The sequence below is a fragment of the Lissotriton vulgaris genome, chromosome 4_1, assembly GCF_964263255.1.
Source record: "Lissotriton vulgaris chromosome 4_1, aLisVul1.2, whole genome shotgun sequence".
Lineage (NCBI taxonomy): Eukaryota > Metazoa > Chordata > Amphibia > Caudata > Salamandridae > Lissotriton > Lissotriton vulgaris.
The window spans coordinates 1,480,418,127-1,480,438,064 of NC_141691.1; positions in this window are offsets into that span (position 1 = coordinate 1,480,418,127).

Below are 19,938 nucleotides of genomic sequence, written 5' to 3' on the forward strand. Positions count from 1 at the left end.
TATGAGTGAAATTTAACACTGCACACCGTAGATAAACAAACAATTTCTGCAAAGTAATTGTTGAATAATTCAAACTGATACCCCTGTGTACAGGATGGCGTGTATGTAAAAGGTAGGACATGCACTGGAGTGGGTGTTACATGTCCTGATAGTAAAATACTGTGCCTTTCGTTTTGACTGTTGAAAAAGCTACCTCTCCCATAGGTTAACATGGAGGCTGCTTTGTAACACTCTTACAAATGTAGCTGGCCAAGGGAAACTGATATATAATAGGAGGTTAGTATGCCTGAACTCAGAATTTAAAAAGACATCTTTTAATAAAGATGGTTTTTATGTTATGTGTTTAGAAATACCCCTTTTAGAAAGTTGGTATTTCCTTGTCTAACGATCCATGTGCCTCTGCCTGTTTTACATATTAGCTGCCTGGGCTTTAGACTGACATGGGCTGGTATGTGCATTCACACTAGACAGACACCAGAGGAGGGGTTGAGGTGTCTCCTGCCTTTCCTGTGTGCTGTATAGCCAGGCTGAAAAGACCTGGCTGCATTTTGAGCAGAGGGAGGAGTTGTTGCTTGCACCTGAATGGACAGTGTCTGTCTTCCACAATGTTGTCTCCACCCCCTGGAGTGAGCCAGGCCTCAGTCGGGCAGAGCTAGATTATGTATGCCAGTGGAACTTTGTTTGTGCCATCATCAAAAGAGAAATGTGGTATAAATATTGGGGGCCTGGCCCCAGAACTATAGATTACTGCAAGACTAAGGACCCTGCCAGGAAGAAGAGCTGGTCAAGCTGTGAGGAGAGGCTACCACTTTGCTGCATGCTTTTCTGGCTTGGCCTGCAGTTGCTGCTTCTGTCTTGGGCATGGAAGGGACTGCACTGTTCTTTCTGCAACCTAAGTATCTCCACGGGCTCGATGTAGAGCTTGCCTCCTCCTGAAAGTCTCTGGGAAATCAAATACTTCAACATCTTCTGGGCACTGCCTCTGGGACTGTGTGTTTCAGTGGCCACAGAGGGAAACCGCAGTCCAATGCCATCACCAAGACCACTGGCTGCTCCATGATCTGAAGGCACCATAGAGGGTACCGTCGCACTTCGCACCACAACCCTGGTCTTACCAACGAAGATGTCCGCTGCTGCCATCTAGCCACTGTTTGCACCACGAGCTGTTGGCACTGCACTCCACACTGCCTAGCTTCATTCTGCTTCCCGTGTCTCACCCATAAAGCCACTCCAAGCTGACATGGCTGCCACTGCCTGCCCAGTGGTTGAAGAACCGGGTTTTAGAACCCAGCAGCGCCAGGGAAAATGCTCGAAGTCTTCGGATTCCCCTGCCTCAGCAAACAGAGACACGGGACACTTCTCGATGACGTCAAAGACCAAAGTTTATTGGCTGCAACCAGGAACAGAGATCTACGAAGCACAACACGGGTGGTTCGCTAGAGACTGCACAATTTCAATGAGCGGAGCATGGTCTTTTATGCCAAAAATCACATTCCAAAGTAGCATCGATTACATACAAACTAACCAATGACAGTGTGACATTTCAAAAGTAGCGCATGATGACAATCCCATTTTCCGTTGTCCAGCCCACCAGAAATGACCAAGCACATTCCAATATCCTGTTGGATCAGGCCGGACAAACCCATCATAAAATTTTAACCCAAATAAGTGATTATGTCGTAAAGGAAGGAGCAGAAACAGATGAGAAGTGAGATAGAAAGGTGGGTGCAGTGTACTGTAAATTTGGCAATGTCCTGCTCTTTGATCTTTATCTGACCAGCTGCTTAACAAGGAACTGGCTCAGCGAGGTCAGCCTCGGGCAAGGGAGTCAGTTCGGCCAGGTCATTCAGAAGTCAGCTAAGGTGTACGTGTCCCAAGGACTCGCTCGGCCGCAGTCATCGGCTATGTGAGGGCAACCACACAAAATGGCTGCCGTCCACAAAATGGAACCCAAGGGTTCAAACGAAATCCCTGAATACGTAGTGTTCTCATTGATCGATTAAGACGAAAACACTCGTACACACCGCACTCGTGATTTGCGGTCCGCTTACACCAAAATCGTCTATTTCCGATGACCTTTATTGAACGGGTTCCGAACCACCGAACCACAGACCCTCAAACTACGGAACTACAGTCCCTCCTTTTGCCCTTACATAGGCAATAAACCCAAACCCATGTCAATCTGAATCTAGGTCTATCTTCATCAGATCATCAATATGTTGCTGTAGCATCATCCTAGTACTTAGTACCTCTCTCTGGACAGGTCTCCTCGCACACGAAGTAGCACAGAGGCCACAAATAGCAGGAGCACACTGTACACAGAGACAGAACAGGAAAAGGATAGCTAAGACCATCCCAATGACCATCAGAATCTTCCATCCCCACGTGGATATCAATCCCCAAAACCATCCCATCAACGACCAATCTCCTTTATCTATATGTACAGAATCGCAGATCTTATGTAATTTGGAAATGGCCTGGAAGACTGACGGAGCGTTGTCTGGAATGAAAACGCAGTAGCTCGATTGAATCAGTTTACATACTTCACCTCGGTCTGCAAGTATGACGTCAAGAGCAACTCTATTCTGAAGTGTCATAAGTCTATCCGACTGAAGCTCAGCAGTCAAGTTACTAAGGGCTCCGGCAGTTTCGACTATGGTGGACTCAACCACTCTCGTCAACTGGCGAATGTTCCTGCTGTTAGCCATCGGTCCCCAGAACGGCAGAAAACCCTTAAAGAAATCTCCCAACTCTTGCCCTGCGATATCTTCCTGACTGAAGGCACCTCTAGCAACTCTCGTCTTATGGTAATCTGACGCAGCTGTAAAAGTGGGGGGCAACAGGAAAGAAACAAAACATGTGCCCGAAAAGTCAGGGGGCAACCATGTATACGCTTTGTCGTAGCAAACAAAATAAGTACCCTTAGCTGCTAGAAACGCTGGGGAAGTCTGTGAAGTAAATACATACGTCTCAGTGCAGATACTCTTCCCTAAGTGAGCTTTCAGATTCTTGCCATTACCCTGCAGACAATAGCGACCCTGATGGGGCACTATCCAAATCGGTGGAGAACTTTTCGCTCGCTGGTTAACACTCAGACTAACTCCATATCCAGTAACGTCCCAACCACTATATGGTTGTTTCTCATCTTTCGGAATAGTCTCAACTGCATTAGTCCCTTTAACCATGCCGACTATGCCTCTAGCTAAAGCACTATTCTTCGGATTGTCTTTCAGTGAATGTAGGGGATAGACACTATGGGCATAGTAGCATATATGCCCAAATAGAACCATTAAGGCTGAAGGGCAAAACCAAATACGGAATACCTTTACCAGCAGTATGGGGCATTAAGCCACAAATCCAACAGTTTGTCGTGTTCATAACTAGCTGGTGTTGGTGCAAAAGTTGAATAAAGGAATTATTGGCAAATTCCAACCTTCTAACTACTTCATGTTCGGGCAGAGGGTGAAAAGAATGAGAAGAAATAGTAGGTGTAGGTGTAGGTTGCACAGTGGGAAAAAACGTCACTTTAAAAGAGAATGTCGCATAACCAATTAAAAATATCATTAAACTCAGTAGCATAAATAAGCACAATATCAAAAATCTTTTTCGTGTCATTAGTTTGTGTATCTTGCTCTTAAAGCTTATTGTCTCTACAGGTCTCTCCAACTCGAAGAACTCCATCCTCACTAAATACGCTGCTCGCGGTGGTAGGGTGTTCTATGCTAAGGAATGCCTCTGTCAGCCCAGGGCAACTCCCTTAGGCCAACCAGAACCGTCGACCTATTGTCTCAGGCTTGCACTCCAAAGACTTGTCGACCATGACCCTACTGCTGAACCCGGATGGCGGTTCAAAAAACAAAAATAAGTAGTTCCTCGGAGGAGAGTCAACCTGCAAACAGAAAAATCATAAAAACTCCATTTATTTTATTTGTCCATGACTCTCGGTCTCAAATTATAACGATCTTTTCCAGGCAATGTCTGTTCTCTAAAAAGGAGTTCAGGCTCGGTAGTGTTCAATCGATTCAAAGGAGGCACAGCTTCTTGCAGAAGATCGTCACTTTCTTTCTCAGTGTTCGTTCCAACCAAACGGGCGTCGCTGAATGGCAAAAAACGTGGCACAGTTTCAGTTTCAGAGTCTGGAAGTCCCTTCTGGACCCACCGGTTGTACGGTAAGGGCAACGGAGCCCGTTTGCAGTGTACGCCGTGGATCCAGTTTTTCTTGCCTTGCACTCGAACTGCAGAAAATGTAGATAGTAAAACCAGGTGTGGTCCTGTCCAGCGGGGCTGCTCGTTCTTGCTCCGCTGAAAATTCTTCACGAATACCCAGGCGCCGGGGTCAATGGCGTGGCCTGGATCTTCAGAAGCCTGTGGTAGACTATCGTGAACCTGTTGGTGTAAGACACGCAGTTTAGCCGTCAGTTCTTACAAGTAGTCAAGTAACACAGGGTGTTCAAGCTCACTAAACTTTGTCGGTCTTGGCACGCCCCAAATATTCGCCGGGCGACCAAACACGACCTCATACGGACTCAAACCCATTCATGAATGCACAGTCATTCTTGTGGACAGAAGGGCTAAGGGTAAAGCATCTGGCCATTGCAAACCAGAGCTCGCTTGAATTTTGGCCAATTTTAATTTCAGAGTGCCATTATAGCACTCGACTAAACCAGCTGATTGGGGGTGATTTGCAGCGTGGAACTTCTGCCTAATTCCTAATCCCTCACATAATCTCTTCATCACTTGACCCACAAATTCACTCCCATTGTCACTCCAGATCATTCTCGGCAATCCGAACCTAGGGAAAAACTCTTTGATTAGGGCTTTCGCTGTGGACAAGGCAGTATTGTCCTTCAAAGGGTAAACTTCCACCCATCTAGAAAAGGAGCAAACAACCATCAACACATATTTCAGGTTGTTGCACCTCTCCATGTGGATGAAGTCTAGCTGCAAAGCCTCGAACGGATATGTAGGAGGTGCAAAATGACCAGCCGGGGTTGGAATTCCCTTACCAGGATTGTACATCAAACACACCATACAGTTCTGAACCAAATTCTCTGCACATTTGGGAATTCCTGCATTCTGCCAAACCGGGGCCAACAACTTGCAAATCCTTTTCACGCTGATATGTGCCATCCCATGAGCCATTGTAACAACTGGAAGCACATACGCGTCGGGCAACAACCATCTTTGATGCTCAGACAAATCAGTCCAACAACCATTCGAGTCCAACCTACCCTTACTCTCTCTCCATTCATTCAACTCTTTCTCTGTAGCTTCAGCTTGGATGAATTTCACACTCTCAATCGTATCTTCACACATACTCTTCTCTGGAACCCATCTCGCCGGACCTGCAACATACATTCGGCTCATCACATTTCTCGCAGTTTCTTTCGCAACTTCATCCGCAAACGCATTTCCGCAACCAACATCATCCGTAACTTTCTTATGGGCACTGCATTTCACAATCGCTACTTGCAATGGCAAAGTAAGTGATTCAAGGAGTTCATTCACCAACTGTCCATACTGGATCTTCGTCCCATGCGAAGTCAAGAACCCACGTTCACGCCACAAACGTCCAAAACTATGAGCCACACCAAACGCATACTGGCTGTCAGTGTACACATTCACTCGTTTTCCTTTCGCCAACACACATGCTCTCGTTAATGCAATCAACTCTGCTGCTTGCGCTGAATTATGTGGGATGCGTGCAGCTTCAACAATCGTATGCAAAGTCGTAACAGCATATGCCGCAGTCGTATCACCATTCGGCAGCTTGAAGCATGATCCATCAATCCACAAGGTACCATCACACTCTGGAAGAGGAGTATCCCTAAGGTCTATCCTCCCTTTCGTTTCTTCCTCAGTTCTAAGGAAACAATCATGCTGTTCTTCAACATTATCTGTCTCAGCTGAAATCAGCAACAACGTGGCTGGATTCAACGTGTTGCATCTCTTAATGTGTACATGACTCGCTAACAAGGTCAATTCGTAACCCGACAACCGAGCACTAGTTAAGTGCTGTGTCTTGGTACGATTCAACAAGGTATCCACTGCATGTGGAACCATCACAATCAGTGTATTGTCCGTAACCAAACCAGCAGACTGTCAAATCGAAACAGCCGCTGCTGCTGTAGCTCTTAGCAACAACTCGGCAACGCTCTAGCTACCGGATCTAAGGTCGACAAAAAATAAGCGTATGGACGTTGCTTATCGCCAAACTGTTGAGTCAGCACTGACAATGCACATCCCTCTCTCTCGTGGACATACAATGTGAAAGGCTTACTGTAGTCTGGAGTACCCAACACAGGAGCCGAACACAACGCATTGCGTAATTCTGAAAAGCTCTTCTGACATCCGTCAGTCCAAGGAATAGGATTTGGAGTATCCTTAACAGTAAGAGCTATCAAAGGCTTCGCTAACAACGAGAAATTAGGGATCCACTGTCTACAGTACGACGTAATACCCAAAAACGCACGTAGTCTGTGTCGTAGGCACGCTCATTTTCGCAATAGCTTGAATTCTTTCAGGGGTCAGTTTCCTTCCCTCCTTCGATAAGAGGTGACCTAAGTAGGTTACTTCTTGTAGACAATATTGCAACTTCGAAAGAGAAACTTTGTGATGAAAATCAGACAAGTGGCGTAACAGCGACAAGGTAGCCTCTCCACAAATCTCTTCATTGTCGGCAGCAACTAACAAATCGTCAACATATTAAATAAGAGCAACACCATCCGGTAAAACCAACAAATCAAGTTGCGTTTTCAAAGCTTGGCTATAGGTCGATGGACTCTCGCAATAGCCTTGAGGAGCGCGCTTAAAGCGGAAACTTCATCCTCCTAAAGAGAATCCAAAGATATCTCTACTCTCCACGGCAATCGGGATGCTGAAGAAAGCATTCTTCAAGTCAATCACTGAAAACCATGTGGCTGTAGCCGGGATCAAAGTCAACAAAGCGGTGATATCAGGTACGACAGGGAATTGCGGAACAACAATCTTATTCACCTAGCGAAGATCATTCACGAACCTATATACAGGAGGCTGTGAAGAATCTGTCCTCTTCAGAACAGGCAAAACCAGACTATTGCACACATTACCTCTCGTTTCATCAATCACACCCTTTTCGATCAGATCGTAAATGATCGCCAAAAGTGCTCGCTCACCATCACTCGAGATATGGTACTGTGGAATACGCGGTGACTTAGCATTCGCCTTCAGTGTCACAACATATGGCGGAATCTCCAAAAGGCCCACATCGTTCGGACCAGTAGCCCAAAGAGAATCAGGGAGGGAAGACAATTCAGGTGGTAGTCGATCTTTGGATAAATACATCGGAGAGATCACACTCTCACCCAATGTAAGATGTACCCCTGACGGAGAACAATATAGCGTCGCATACAATCTCTTTAACAAATCCATTCCCAACATGTTCTCACCACAATCTGTAGTCAAAATGAGGGGTGCTTCAAATCTACGAGGTCCAACAGAAAGAGGCAACGGAGTAGAAATCGGATTCGTAACCGGGGCGCCAGAAAAACCTACAGAAACATTCTCAAAGCCAGACAAAGGTGCGCCAGGGAGTTTAGAGTGCATGATAGAACTCTTCGCAGCACCAGTATCCAACAGAAAAAGCTCTGACACACCTGATGCGATCACTTCAACATAGGGTCCACTCTGATCTACTGGAACTGAAACAACTCCCTCTCCTTGTCTATGGCTGTCCTAGCCATCATTACCATCCACTTCCTCACCTTCGACGTAGTAATTGTCAGTATAGTACTGTGCTGTCCTACCAGACGCACCATTCTGCTGATCAAAAACTATTCATAGAATTCTGTGGAGGCAAAGAACGCGTATTCTGACCACGACCTCTACCTCTAGGCGCTTGTTGAGCACCTCGACCTCTGACACCAGAAGCACCATTTGTGCGCTGTAACAAAACCGGGCAACTACTCTTAAAATGGCCCTCTTCTCTGCAATACGCACACTGATGTTGTTGTTGAGAAGACTCGTTCCTTGGCGAGTTTCTCGAATATTGCTGATTCTGCTGATAATCGCGTTGATTATTACCGGGTGGATAAGCTTGTTGTAGAAGAAATTTAGTCTTCAATTCCTTAGTCTTCTTATTTGCTTTCTCTACCTCATCTTTGTGCCTATTTTCATAGTACTGGGCCGTAGCTAAAATCTGCGCTGACTTGGAAACAGCCCAAGCACTCTCAGAATCCTTCAACTTATTACACAACTCGGGAAGCAAATTATGTATGAATTTGTCGACAAACAATCTCTGGCCACCCTCGGTAGCCATGTCCTGACCACTATGGTCTACAAAGGTCTCTTCAAACCGCGTGAAAAAGTCGGACACAGTTTCATCTTTCTTCTGCTTGCACGCAGACAACTTGTCCCAATTGAAACGCACTTCAGGCATTAGAGTCTTCATATAAGTGATTTTCCTACCAGGAAGTTCAGTAATCAAATCCTCAGGCTTGGCGCCACCTACTTGTCTATCATCGGCATCTCTAAGGTGAACCCATGTGTCACCTAATTCATGTGCATAATCTGTGTGACGAATCTTACCCCAAATAGGCTGTGGAACAACATTCCCAAACAACATATCTATATCCGCCAAACTCTTGATACACGAACCCACAGTGTGAGTCAGCTCTTTATAATATCCCGCCAGATTTTTGCACGGATCAGGCAAAGACTGTTTAATAGCCAAAACTTCAACACGCTTCCAAGGAACATGTACCCAGACACGCTGAAAGTGTGCAACAACAGGCGGAGCAGCATTAGGATCAGCAGGTCTCCAAACTTGAGGAACCTCACGCATCGGATACTGACGCACTGCTCTCCTAACTGACGAATCAGGCTCAAGCAGTCGCTCAGAAGGAGTGTCACTACGGAATGACAATAACGTCGCAACTGCTTTCTCAATGTCGGGAGGACCCACAATAGTACCTTTCGCAAATTCGGAACGTATTCAGTACAACTCAGAAGGAGCTTGACCTACTTCTTCAATCCATTGTTCATGGAGGAACACACACATCATCTCAGAGACGTACCGTTGCTTTGGTGCTTCCCATTGATGGAAAACATCCATATTACCCTCAAGATCATACTGTGTAGAATACGTAACCCATTTACGCGCCATGTGATCCAAAACCGTCCGTTCATGAGCATCAGGCAACTGACTACGCGATTGTCTACGCTCAGCAACAGGAGACATACCAAAGGATCCCAACAAAGGAGAAAAGATACTAGAAACTGCAGCAGTCATTCTCTGTCTAGCAGAAAGAGGAGGAGGTGACAGAATAAGAGAAGACGGAACAAGATTTGAAGAATCCAAAGTCAGAACAGAAGGAGTATTATAGATAGGCGTAGGAGTAGCAGACGAAGGAGGAGGCAAAGTTGGCGGCCCTTGAGGAGGCTGCGCCAAAGGAATAGTAGCCAACGGAAGAGGAGCTGGCTGTGGAGGAATCGCAGGTGGCAAAGCAACCAGAGGTTGCGCAACTACAACCGGTGGCGGTGGTGCCATAGCATTCTGTGCATAAGGCGGTGGCGAACTCAATAGATGCGACATTAAAGGATCTTTTGCAAGATCGTTCTTCTCTTCCTGCTCTTTAGACAGCAAAACTGGGTAGCACTTATCTACCGCTAACTTCCTAACCCTAAGCATCTGTTCGCTTTCTTGCTCTTCCTCATTATCCCTAAATGCTATAGCAGCTTGCACCATTGACAAACCTCGTTCTCGTTTATTTTTCTTCGCTAATTTAATTTCTTTCTGTTTGGCTTCTTTGCGCCATATGCGGAAAGAGTCAAACATTGCTGGCCGGGCTTTGTTTTTGAACAGTTTAACTTCGAGATTGTCTAGAATCTCTGTTTCAAAGCTACCATAACGGGGCCACTGTAGGACACCGTCTTTTCTTGTATATTTAACCCAAATGTCATTATAACCGATGGGGCCCACACCATGTTTTACGTAGAGCTCATAGGTCGGAGTTCTATTCGGAGGAACCGGACATGAATCCTCCAACCGGTAATCTCTAGAACAACCACAATCAAATATCTTTCCAAGTCTGCTAAGACCAGGCATCTTCGCTCACTAGTCTAGCTTCAAACTTCAAGGGAAATCTCAAAAACGATAGTCTCGTGAATACACGAGTCCCTTGGCTTTGGGGCCTGCAGGTACCAAATCAAAGCGATCCTCGAAGGGATACCAAAACAAACTAAGGACTGGGAGACGCCCCACTCATACTTAACTGAAATGTCGATGGCGTCACCAGAAGACCTGTCTATCGTCTCGCTCTACAAATCGTCTATGGCTCCAAGACAGGGCGACAGTCAGGGCAGCAGTCCTTCGTAGCCGTCGGAAGGCGGGGAACCTCGCAGCAAAGACTTTCAGACCACGACATACAGGGGTCGATGAAGTGGCAGGCCTTCCTCCAGAATTTCCACACGAAGCACTCCACGATCTTCGGGCTTGGACCGGTACCGCTGAAGTCGCCTCACGTTGGGCGCCAACTGAAGAACTGGGTTTAAGAACCCAGCAGCGCCAGGGAAAACGCTCGAAGTCTTCGGATTCCCCTGCCTCGGCAAACAGAGACACGGGATACTTCTCGATGACGTCAAAGACCAAAGTTTATTGGCTGCAACCAGGAACAGAGATCTACGAAGCACAACACGGGTGGTTCGCTAGAGACTGCACAATTTCAATGAGCGGAGCATGGGCTTTTATGCCAAAAATCACATTCCAAAGTAGCATCAATTACATACAAACTAACCAATGACAGTGTGACATTTCAAAAGTAGCGCATGACGACAATCCCATTTTCCATTGTCCAGCCTACCAGAAATGACCAAGCACATTCCAATATCCTGTTGGATCAGGCCGGACAAACCCATCATAAAACCTCAACCCAAATCAGTGATTATGTTGTAAAGGAAGGAGCAGAAACAGATGAGAAGTGAGATAGAAAGGTGAGTGCAGTGTACTGTAAATTCGGCAATGTCCTGCTCTTTGATCTTTATCTGACCAGCTGCTTAACAAGGAACTGGCTCAGCGAGATCAGTCTCGGGCAAGGGAGTCAGTTCGGCCAGGTCATTCAGAAGTCAGCTAAGGTGTACGTGTCCCAAGGACTCGCTCGGCCGTAGTCATCGGCCTATGTGAGGGCAACCACACAAAATGGCTGCCATCCACAAAATGGAACCCGAGGGTTCAAACGAAATCCCTGAATATGTAGTGTTCTCATTGATCGACGAAAACACTCGTACACACTGCACTCGTGATTTGCGGTCCGCTGACACCAAAATCGTCTATTTCCGGCGACCTTTATTGAACGGGTTCGGAACCACCGAACCACAGACCCTCAAACTACAGAACTACATGGTTTGGAGGCATCGCTGATAAGTTACACAATGCATCACCCCTGTCCCACATGGCAGCCAGTCCCAATGACTCCAGATCCTCAACTGGCACCGTGACTTGCACCGTGAAATGTCAGCACTGCGATTAGCACCGCCCCACTTCACACCGCAGCTCTGGTCTAACTGATGCCGCTGGATGACCGCCACTGAGCCGCAGCCTGCCTCGCGACCTGAGGCACGGCATGCCGCACTGCTCCGCTTCACACTACTGCCTTGACTTCCAACCAACCAGTCCACACCGCTGTGGTCAGCCAGAATGAAAAAGTACTGGTTTGAGGATCCTTGGACACTGTCAGTCCACACCGGCCAGTTGGTCTGCTGGAACCGTGGATTTGAGTGAACACTAAGCCACGATAGCCCCAGACCGAGCTATCAACTTAATGGGACTGCATTTAAAGTCGATTTAGGCTTTATTGGTATTGCAGATTAATATATGTTGTATTTTGTATTGTTTTGGTCTTGTTTTAAACTGATATTATAGTATTGGATATACGTTTTAAAAAATGGTGTGGTGTCCTCTTGTAGTATTTTCACTGTATTACAGAAATCTGAACTATTTTGGTCAGCAGAACATTGCTGTTTGTACCAGAAAAGCAAGCCTAATTTCCATGACAAAAAATTCCAGGACTCAAAGCTGGATTCTACTCTTTTTAAAAAAAAAACATTTTATTGGGGTTTTTGTTGATACAAGCAATATTCATCTCATTTCCATTATAATCACAATAACATGGCCTCTTGGCCTACTTGAGTCTATTCGGCAATTGGATGGACAATGCCATTCTGGTTCTAATATAGTTCCCCTTATACCTAACCTAATAGGTGTGGTGCAGCGGCCAAGGCAGCTGACTTCGGAGCACACGGTTCATGGTTCGATATCCAGCTCCGGCTGCAGCTCAGCTCAGCACCATGTGACTCTAGGCAATAGTTCACTTAATTTCCACGACAGCCCCCAGTGCCTTGAGACCTGTAAGGGTGAGTAGGTCACGCTTTACAAATACGGATTTATTTATTTACTACCCAACTTCCTCCCTTACACCCCTTTCACATATCTCCTCCAGCCAGATTTTATAATCATATCCTAGATTGTTTGTAGCACTCCCGTTCTCCCACCCGTGTTCCTGGTGTTCTATTTCTCCGGTATCGGCCCAAGATTGCAGTCAGCCCTCGTCTCCTCATATGTGTTCTGTGTCCTCCTCTCCACCATCTAGATAATCAGGGCTTCTCTGGGGGGACCCCCTCTCTGCGGACATCTCCCCTGATGTGAGCTCTAGTCCGTTTAGGCTTTCTACCAAGGCTTCCCGAGCCCTAGCTCGTTCCAGTGATCCAATACCTCTTTTGGCATTCCTAAGGAGTACCCTCCCCTCACATGCCACCCACTTTCTAGCTCAGCTTTCCACATATTGACTCTGGGCCCTGCAGGGGATTTCCAGTGTTGCATGATCTCCCACTTAGCTATAATCAAAGCTAAATCTTGTAACCTGCTATTGATCCACAGTTTGGAATTGTGCGGGGAACAATCCTAGACGACAATGTGCAGGGGTGTTTGGAAGTGGGCGCTCTATTACTTCTCCTATCACAGCAGTGATCTTGGTCCAGTAGTTCTGCAATTCAGGGCATGTCCACAGCATGTGTAGTAATTCTGCCCACCTTTCCCCACATCTCGGGCACCCCGCATCGTCTCTTTGAAAAAATGTATTGATTCGCCCCGGAGTGAGGTATGCTCTGTGCAATATAAACAAATCAATACGTCTGAAGCAGGCGTTTCTTGAGGTCCTTGGAATTCCTATCAATATTTTCTCCCATGGTTTGCCTTCTAGCGGGACATTCAGGTCTTCTTCCCATCTATTTCGGAGCGTAATCAATGGTGTGTTAAGTCCTTAATCAGGGCACCATATAGGCATACCTTAATTCTACCTCCTCCTGTGCCCACATAGCTGCAAGTTGTGTGTTGTGAGGACTCTGCTGATCCTTGTCCCAAATGCCCCCGAATCGCTGCCACTATCCCCGCGTGCAGTAAGAAGTACCCCTGGGGCAGTCCATACCCCTCCCTAAAGTCCTCGAATGGGATGATCTTAAACCCGTTATATAAGTCTCCTATCTTTGTCGCCCCTGCCTCCACCCAGTCCTCAAGGTCTGCCCAGGATGCTCCACGAGGGAGCATCCGTCATACAGTCATGGGCAACTCAGGTGAATATAGGAATTTGTTACGTGTCATTCGGAGACAACGTCTCCAGCAGCGCCTTGCCAATAATACCGCGGCAGAGTCGACAGCTGCAACCCTGTCTACTTCCAGTAGTAGCTTCCACAATGTTTCCAAGTCTGGCAAAAGCAGGTCCACCTCCCGTATCTGGGACTGAAGGTCTCCCATCCATCTTGCCACCCACTGCAACTGGACGGCTAAATAATATTGCTCACAGTCTGGGACCGCTAGTCCACCCTCCTCTGTTGAGCGCTGCATTGTTCTCAGAGCCACCTTTCTACGGCCTGTGCCCTACAGAAAGCACGTCATGATAGAGTGTAAGTTTGTGTGCCTTATCAGGGATTTCCATATTGGGAGCACCGTGAAAAAATATAATAATCGCAGTAGCGCTACCATCTTTAGGATGGCCACTCTTCACGCCAGTGTCAGCGGGAAACCCTTCCAAAATTCAATGTTGGTCTTTAAGGACCTGAGGGCCTTACCTAAGTTCCCTAGAATATATCCATTTGGGAATGATATATTTTTACCCCTAAGTATTCTAGGCATCTGGGCTCCCATGTAAGAGTGCCCAGCTCTGCAGTGGGGGACTGTATTAGTTATCAGCGGGAACAGTTTGGGTTTTTGCTAATTCATTTTTAACCCGGACATTTCTCCAAATCCCTCCATCAATGCCCTGGCTCCCGATAGATCCTCTTCTATATTCCCTATAAAGAGCAGGCGATCATCGGCGTAGAGGGCAATGTGTTCCCTAGCTGGATTCTACTCTTATAGCCTGTGCCATTAGATCATCTGCATATAGGACACCTGACACATTAATTGCCCCCATATTTGGAAGGAAGGCATGGGTCTCCCTCAGGGCCGTTGGCAGGTCAGCAAAATATAAGGAGAATAGAGGTAATTCCAACACACTCCCATATCTGAGGCCAAACTATTGACATCCTTCTTGATAACGACCCTTCATGTACAGATCCACCACTGCCCAATTGTCCCAGTGAAGTTCTCCTAGGATAGCTAAGAGACAGTTGGGAATGCCCATGTTCCCTAATTTGGCCCAAAGAAACTTACTATTAGCTAAATCAATGGCAGATCGGAAATCTACAAAACAACAGAAAAGATTACCTTCAGTTTCTATAGCCTTCAGCTCCATTTCCCCGCTCCATTGCCCACAAACAGCAGCAATAGTTGATGGTAGACTAACCATCTTTAAAACCTCTCTGCTCTGTGGGGACTAGACCGTTACAAATTATCTGGGCTTACTGCCCTCCCCAATTTAAGAGGAGATAGTATACGTTTGCCTTCATATAACTTACCAAACTCTGATCAGGGCAAACCCAAGCACCTCTGTATGGAGTAACAACTGCCTTATAATTATTTCTTCAGTAAGCTTCAAAGCTTTCTCTGGAATCGTACACCTGATTACTCCATTTTCTTTCTTACTTCCCATCTGCACTGATTTCCAGAATTTTTTCATATCCTTTGCTAAAAAGGCTCCTAACATATCATCTCAGTTCGCTCTGTAATAACGATTTTTCTTTGCCTTGATCAGAGCTGCATACTCCTTCATAGCATTGTGTAGGATTTACTTCCCCTTTGAATCTTTTGGGATGCCCTTTTTCTGTCTCATTTTCTATAGCATGTTTTTCAAAGATTGGCACTTTGGATCATACCAGGGATGAAGTTTTAGTGTACCCTTTCGATTGTGTAACTTATACAGGACAACATGCACACACCCTTGCACAATGACGTAAAGGCATGTGTGTGGCTCTATGCAGCCTGTTTGCAGTCGGTTCTAGGGAAGTGAGAAGCCGTGCCATAATGTAGTAAATATGGCACAGGCCTGCTTTCAGTAGCGGCCCGTGGTGGAAGTGCTGCTGGGCACTGATGTGGGGTGGGGAAGGGACAGGGTGGGGGGTAATAAACTACGTATTACGGCCGATTTGAGGTAAGTAAACATAAATAAATGAAACGAATTTTGTTGCGCACGCTGCATTGTATTTGGCGATGCAGCGCGCCCAACGAAAATCGTTTTATTTATTTATATGTTTACTTACCTCTAATCGGCCGTAATCCGTAGTTTACTACCCCCCACCCTTGCCATCCCCCGCCCCACATCAGCACCCAGCAGCAGTCCCACTGCGGACGCTACTGCCTGCTTTCTCCACCTAGCGCAACACAGTACAGAAACTTTGGTTGCTGCACTGCATCGCCCTACGAATTCATAAACTTCCACCAAATGTTGCAATTTTATCGAGGGTGCAGTTTCTAAATTAAAAAACAATAATTTGCATATAAATGCAAACCCTTTTCCCTCTTCTATCCCTCCACTATCATTCTCAATCCAAACAATTTACTAATATTACCACCACTCATATTACTTTCATATTTAATACTAATTCACCATTGATCCTTTATGGGTTCCAGGGTAGCGAGCTACTTGCCGAAAAAGCACTTTGACGCCTCATCAGGGGTAGTTTGCACTATATAAATGCAATTACAATACAATACAATACAATACAATAAGAGAGAAACAGATATATATAATTCAAATACAGTCATGGTTTTTGTGGCATGTTCGGTTGCATCAAAAGCCTTGTTATTCTATCTGTCACCTTCAGGAGTATTTTTGCTCAGCAGTTTTTGCACCTAGAAAGTAAAATAACCTTTAACAAGCATTTACAATGCAATGGTCTCGGCATCATTAAAGGTAGAGCTTTTGGCACTGCTTATGACATTTCTTTTCTTTTTTTTTTTTAAATCATCAATAAATGGCATTGTCATTTACATTGCCAATAGCTTAATCGTTAAATAAATGGCATTGTCATTTACAATGCCAATAGCTATACCCTACACAGAGCCACCCTCACACAGACAGAGCCACCCACACATAGAGCCACCTACAAAACAAATAAATGACATTGTCATTTACATTGCCAATAGCACATGAATAGGTTTCAAAATAACTTCTAAACTTCTAAAAATGTATCAAGTGCAATGCATGGGATTCCTTTCATTACCTTTTTCTTTCATATAGATCATATATTGGAGCATGTATTAAACTGAAGGTATAACAAATTAAAAAGTGCAGGTATCATAGGGAAGGAAAGAGGAGTCGATCCGGTCCATCACCTTGTAACCTAAAAGTACTCTAGTAATAGAGACTGTGGTTTGATTAGCACACTAATCAGATGCTGGTCTCACTGTAAACAATTCAGTTAACTTGGCTGTAGTCTGACTGTGGGCGACCCCTTGGTTGTACGTGGAATCACTGAATCTACATACCAACACTGGTCATGGATTCCAAAAAGCTGTTTAAAGTGTGGCAGACAATTGTTTGGCTGCTTTATAAGCAAAGAGGCAAAAACAACGCTGAATACATTTGAGATCTGAAGACTACAGATAACCATTCAAAACAATCCAATACATCTAAACTGTACATTAGGCGATCTCTCTTTCAGAAACCAATAGGAAGGTTAAAACATATTTATATCTGCGTTTAATGTGCGTAAGCAAAAGCAGACCCAAGAACATTTTTTTTCAATCAAGGGCTTAATTTCACCCACACAATACTCGCGGGGGTGGGGGGGGTGGGGGGGGGGGGGGAGACTCGCGCGGGGGTTAAAAAATAAATTTAAAGAAAACTTATCTGACTGCCCGTGCCCGCGCCAGAGCAGAGGAAGCGGCTCTTGTTTTCGTCGTCAACCGAGGAAACTGCAGGGGACTGAGATCCTATCTGGCATCTGCATGCTGGGGAGGCTGGGAAGACCCGAGGGAGGCAGGCACTGACCCATCTCTAACCGGGGGCCTGGCGGGCCGTTTCTTTCACGTGGGAGCCCAGAGCGGGGTGCGGGAGCGGCACTTGGAGTTCACACTGCGGCGCTTCTGGGAGCAGCCAAGCAGGTGCCCCCCTCCCCCACCGGCCCAACACAGGGCTTTGTGCGCGCGCCATGAATCTGCCAATTCACCCAGAGTGAAAGGGGCATAAATACCCACAGACCACTGGGATGTATTTCAACCTCACACCCTCTTCCAGGATTAGAAAAGGATGGTTTCCACGGTGTATCATCGCTCGGGGAGGTGGGTACGGACCTGGTGCTAAACCCAGCTCGCCCATTTGACACATTGGGTGATCCTGAGCAAATTACCTCACAGATCTCTCTCTGGGCAAAACAGCAGCGCTTTGGAAAAAAAAGGTCTTAATTTAGACCTGAAGCGCTATGCAAGTAAGCGTTCTTTTACACTTCCAATCTGAATGCACAGATCGAAGCTGGCACCATGGGGAGGCCGCCCGCGACCCCCTTCACAAATAAGACTCGGGCATGCCTGACACACCTGAGGGTCATGACCCTATCCCCCGGGGCTGCCAGGCTGACCAATTCAAACAGGTTTCCCTACTGCCATAATGGTTTGGGTGTGTATTGAACTGCCACGGGAGCAGCGCCGGGGGTTTCTAGCTGCCCTCTGACCGTGGTCACTGGTGTCTGAAGCGTCTAGTTACGTTTCTATTTAACATATTTTGTTCCTGTAAAAAATGTAACTGGCCCTTTGGCCATCATTTCTAAGAGGGTGACTGAATTTTGCATCGGGAGGTGGTGGGGTCGTTTGGCGGGTAGGGTTTGGGTGGCAGTTTGTGTTTCATTAAAGCTGGCCTGACGCCCCCTGCAGCCTCGAGACTGAAACTCGAGGGGGGGGGGGGGGGGGGGGGTTTGGTGACCCATCCAGGGGCCATATGATGGGTCCAATTACAGATGGGCCACCACTACCCTCGATGCAGAGCAGGACGACGGGGGGCAGAGCAGGACGACGGAGCTGCGGGGGGAGTGAAGGGGGGGGGGGCAGAGCAGGACGACGGAGCTGCGGGCGGAGGGAAGGGGGGCAGAGCAGGACGACGGAGCTGCGGGGGGAGGGAAGGGGGGGGGCAGAGCAGGACGACGGAGCTGCGGGGGGAGGGAAGGGGGGGGGCAGAGCAGGACGACATACCACGGGGGCCGCAATTCTCCTGAGCTTCGGCGGCGTTACAACGTCCTCCGGGAGTGACCACCACTCTTCCGTCCACTCCTCCTGCTCAACACCGGCTCTCTCCGCACGTCATTGGGGTGCCTCGTCTGCTTCTCGTCCTCGCTCCTCGATGAGCTCATCTGCTTCACGTCCTTGTTCCTCATTTGGCTCGTCCTCGTTCCTCAGGAGTGCTCCGGTCTGTTCCCTCCGTCTCCCGAGTCCTGAGCACGCACACCTCAGCGTCCTGCAATTATGGTGGGCGTTCAAGATACCAGTTGCGATGAGATCCTGTGCGGGCGGGACAGGACCAGCGGGAGGGGGCGGGAAAAAAGACGGCGGGAACCAGACAGCGGGAGGGGGCGGCAAAAAAGACGGCTACCACTGAATGATTTATTTAGCGGGAGGGGGGCGGGAAGAAAGACAGACAGCGGGAGGGGGGTGGGAAAAAGAATACAACAGCACAGCGGCCGACCTAATCAGCGGGAGGAGGGCGGGAACAAACACGGACAGTGGGAGGGGGGCGGGAAAAAGACCAGGCAGGGAAAGAAAACAACGGCCGACCGATTCAGCGGGAGGAGGGCGGAAACAGAGACGGACAGCGGGAGGGGGGGCGGGAAAAAGACAGCGGGAAACGAGGACAGCAGCCTACCTCATCACAAGAAGACTTAAAATGGCGGCCACAAGCTTCAGATTTTTTTTCGGAATTGGGGGCGTATTTTGCTGTTCTGAGTGACGGGCGACGTCACTGTCTAAAGAACAGCAAAAATGACGCCCCCAAATCCGAAAAAGACGGGGCTTCTTTGGAGTGACGCATCTCTCCTCCAATGGCTGGCCTCCGTTTAGGAAGCCAGCCAATGAAGGAGAGAGGGGGCACGGAGGCGGGACCTTCGCCGCTACTCAAACTCATTAAATCTCCGGCCTAAGACTGCGCAAGCGCAGCCTTTTAGGCCTTCGACCTAAAAATGGAGGACTGGACTTTAGCAGTGTAGAGGTATTCTTGAACTGGTTGTGGGGCGGACATTTCTCCTTAAATGTTTCACCGAGTCCCTCCTTTCCTTGTGCCTGGAGTGTGACTATTGTAGATCTGATTGTTAAGATTGATACATTTGGATTAAAGTCTGGCAAGTATCATCATATTTCAAGATGAAAACAGCAAGACATCTAAGTCGCAGGCAGAACTGAGAGTTTACAAATGACAAAAAAAAGTTGTTAGACAGATTAGGCCTTGAACCAGTCAAAAAAAATGAATAGTATTAAAAATGAAACCAGATTTATAATAATTTAATTTTTATGCTAGGGCCTTGTTAATAGAGTATGGCGACTTTGAA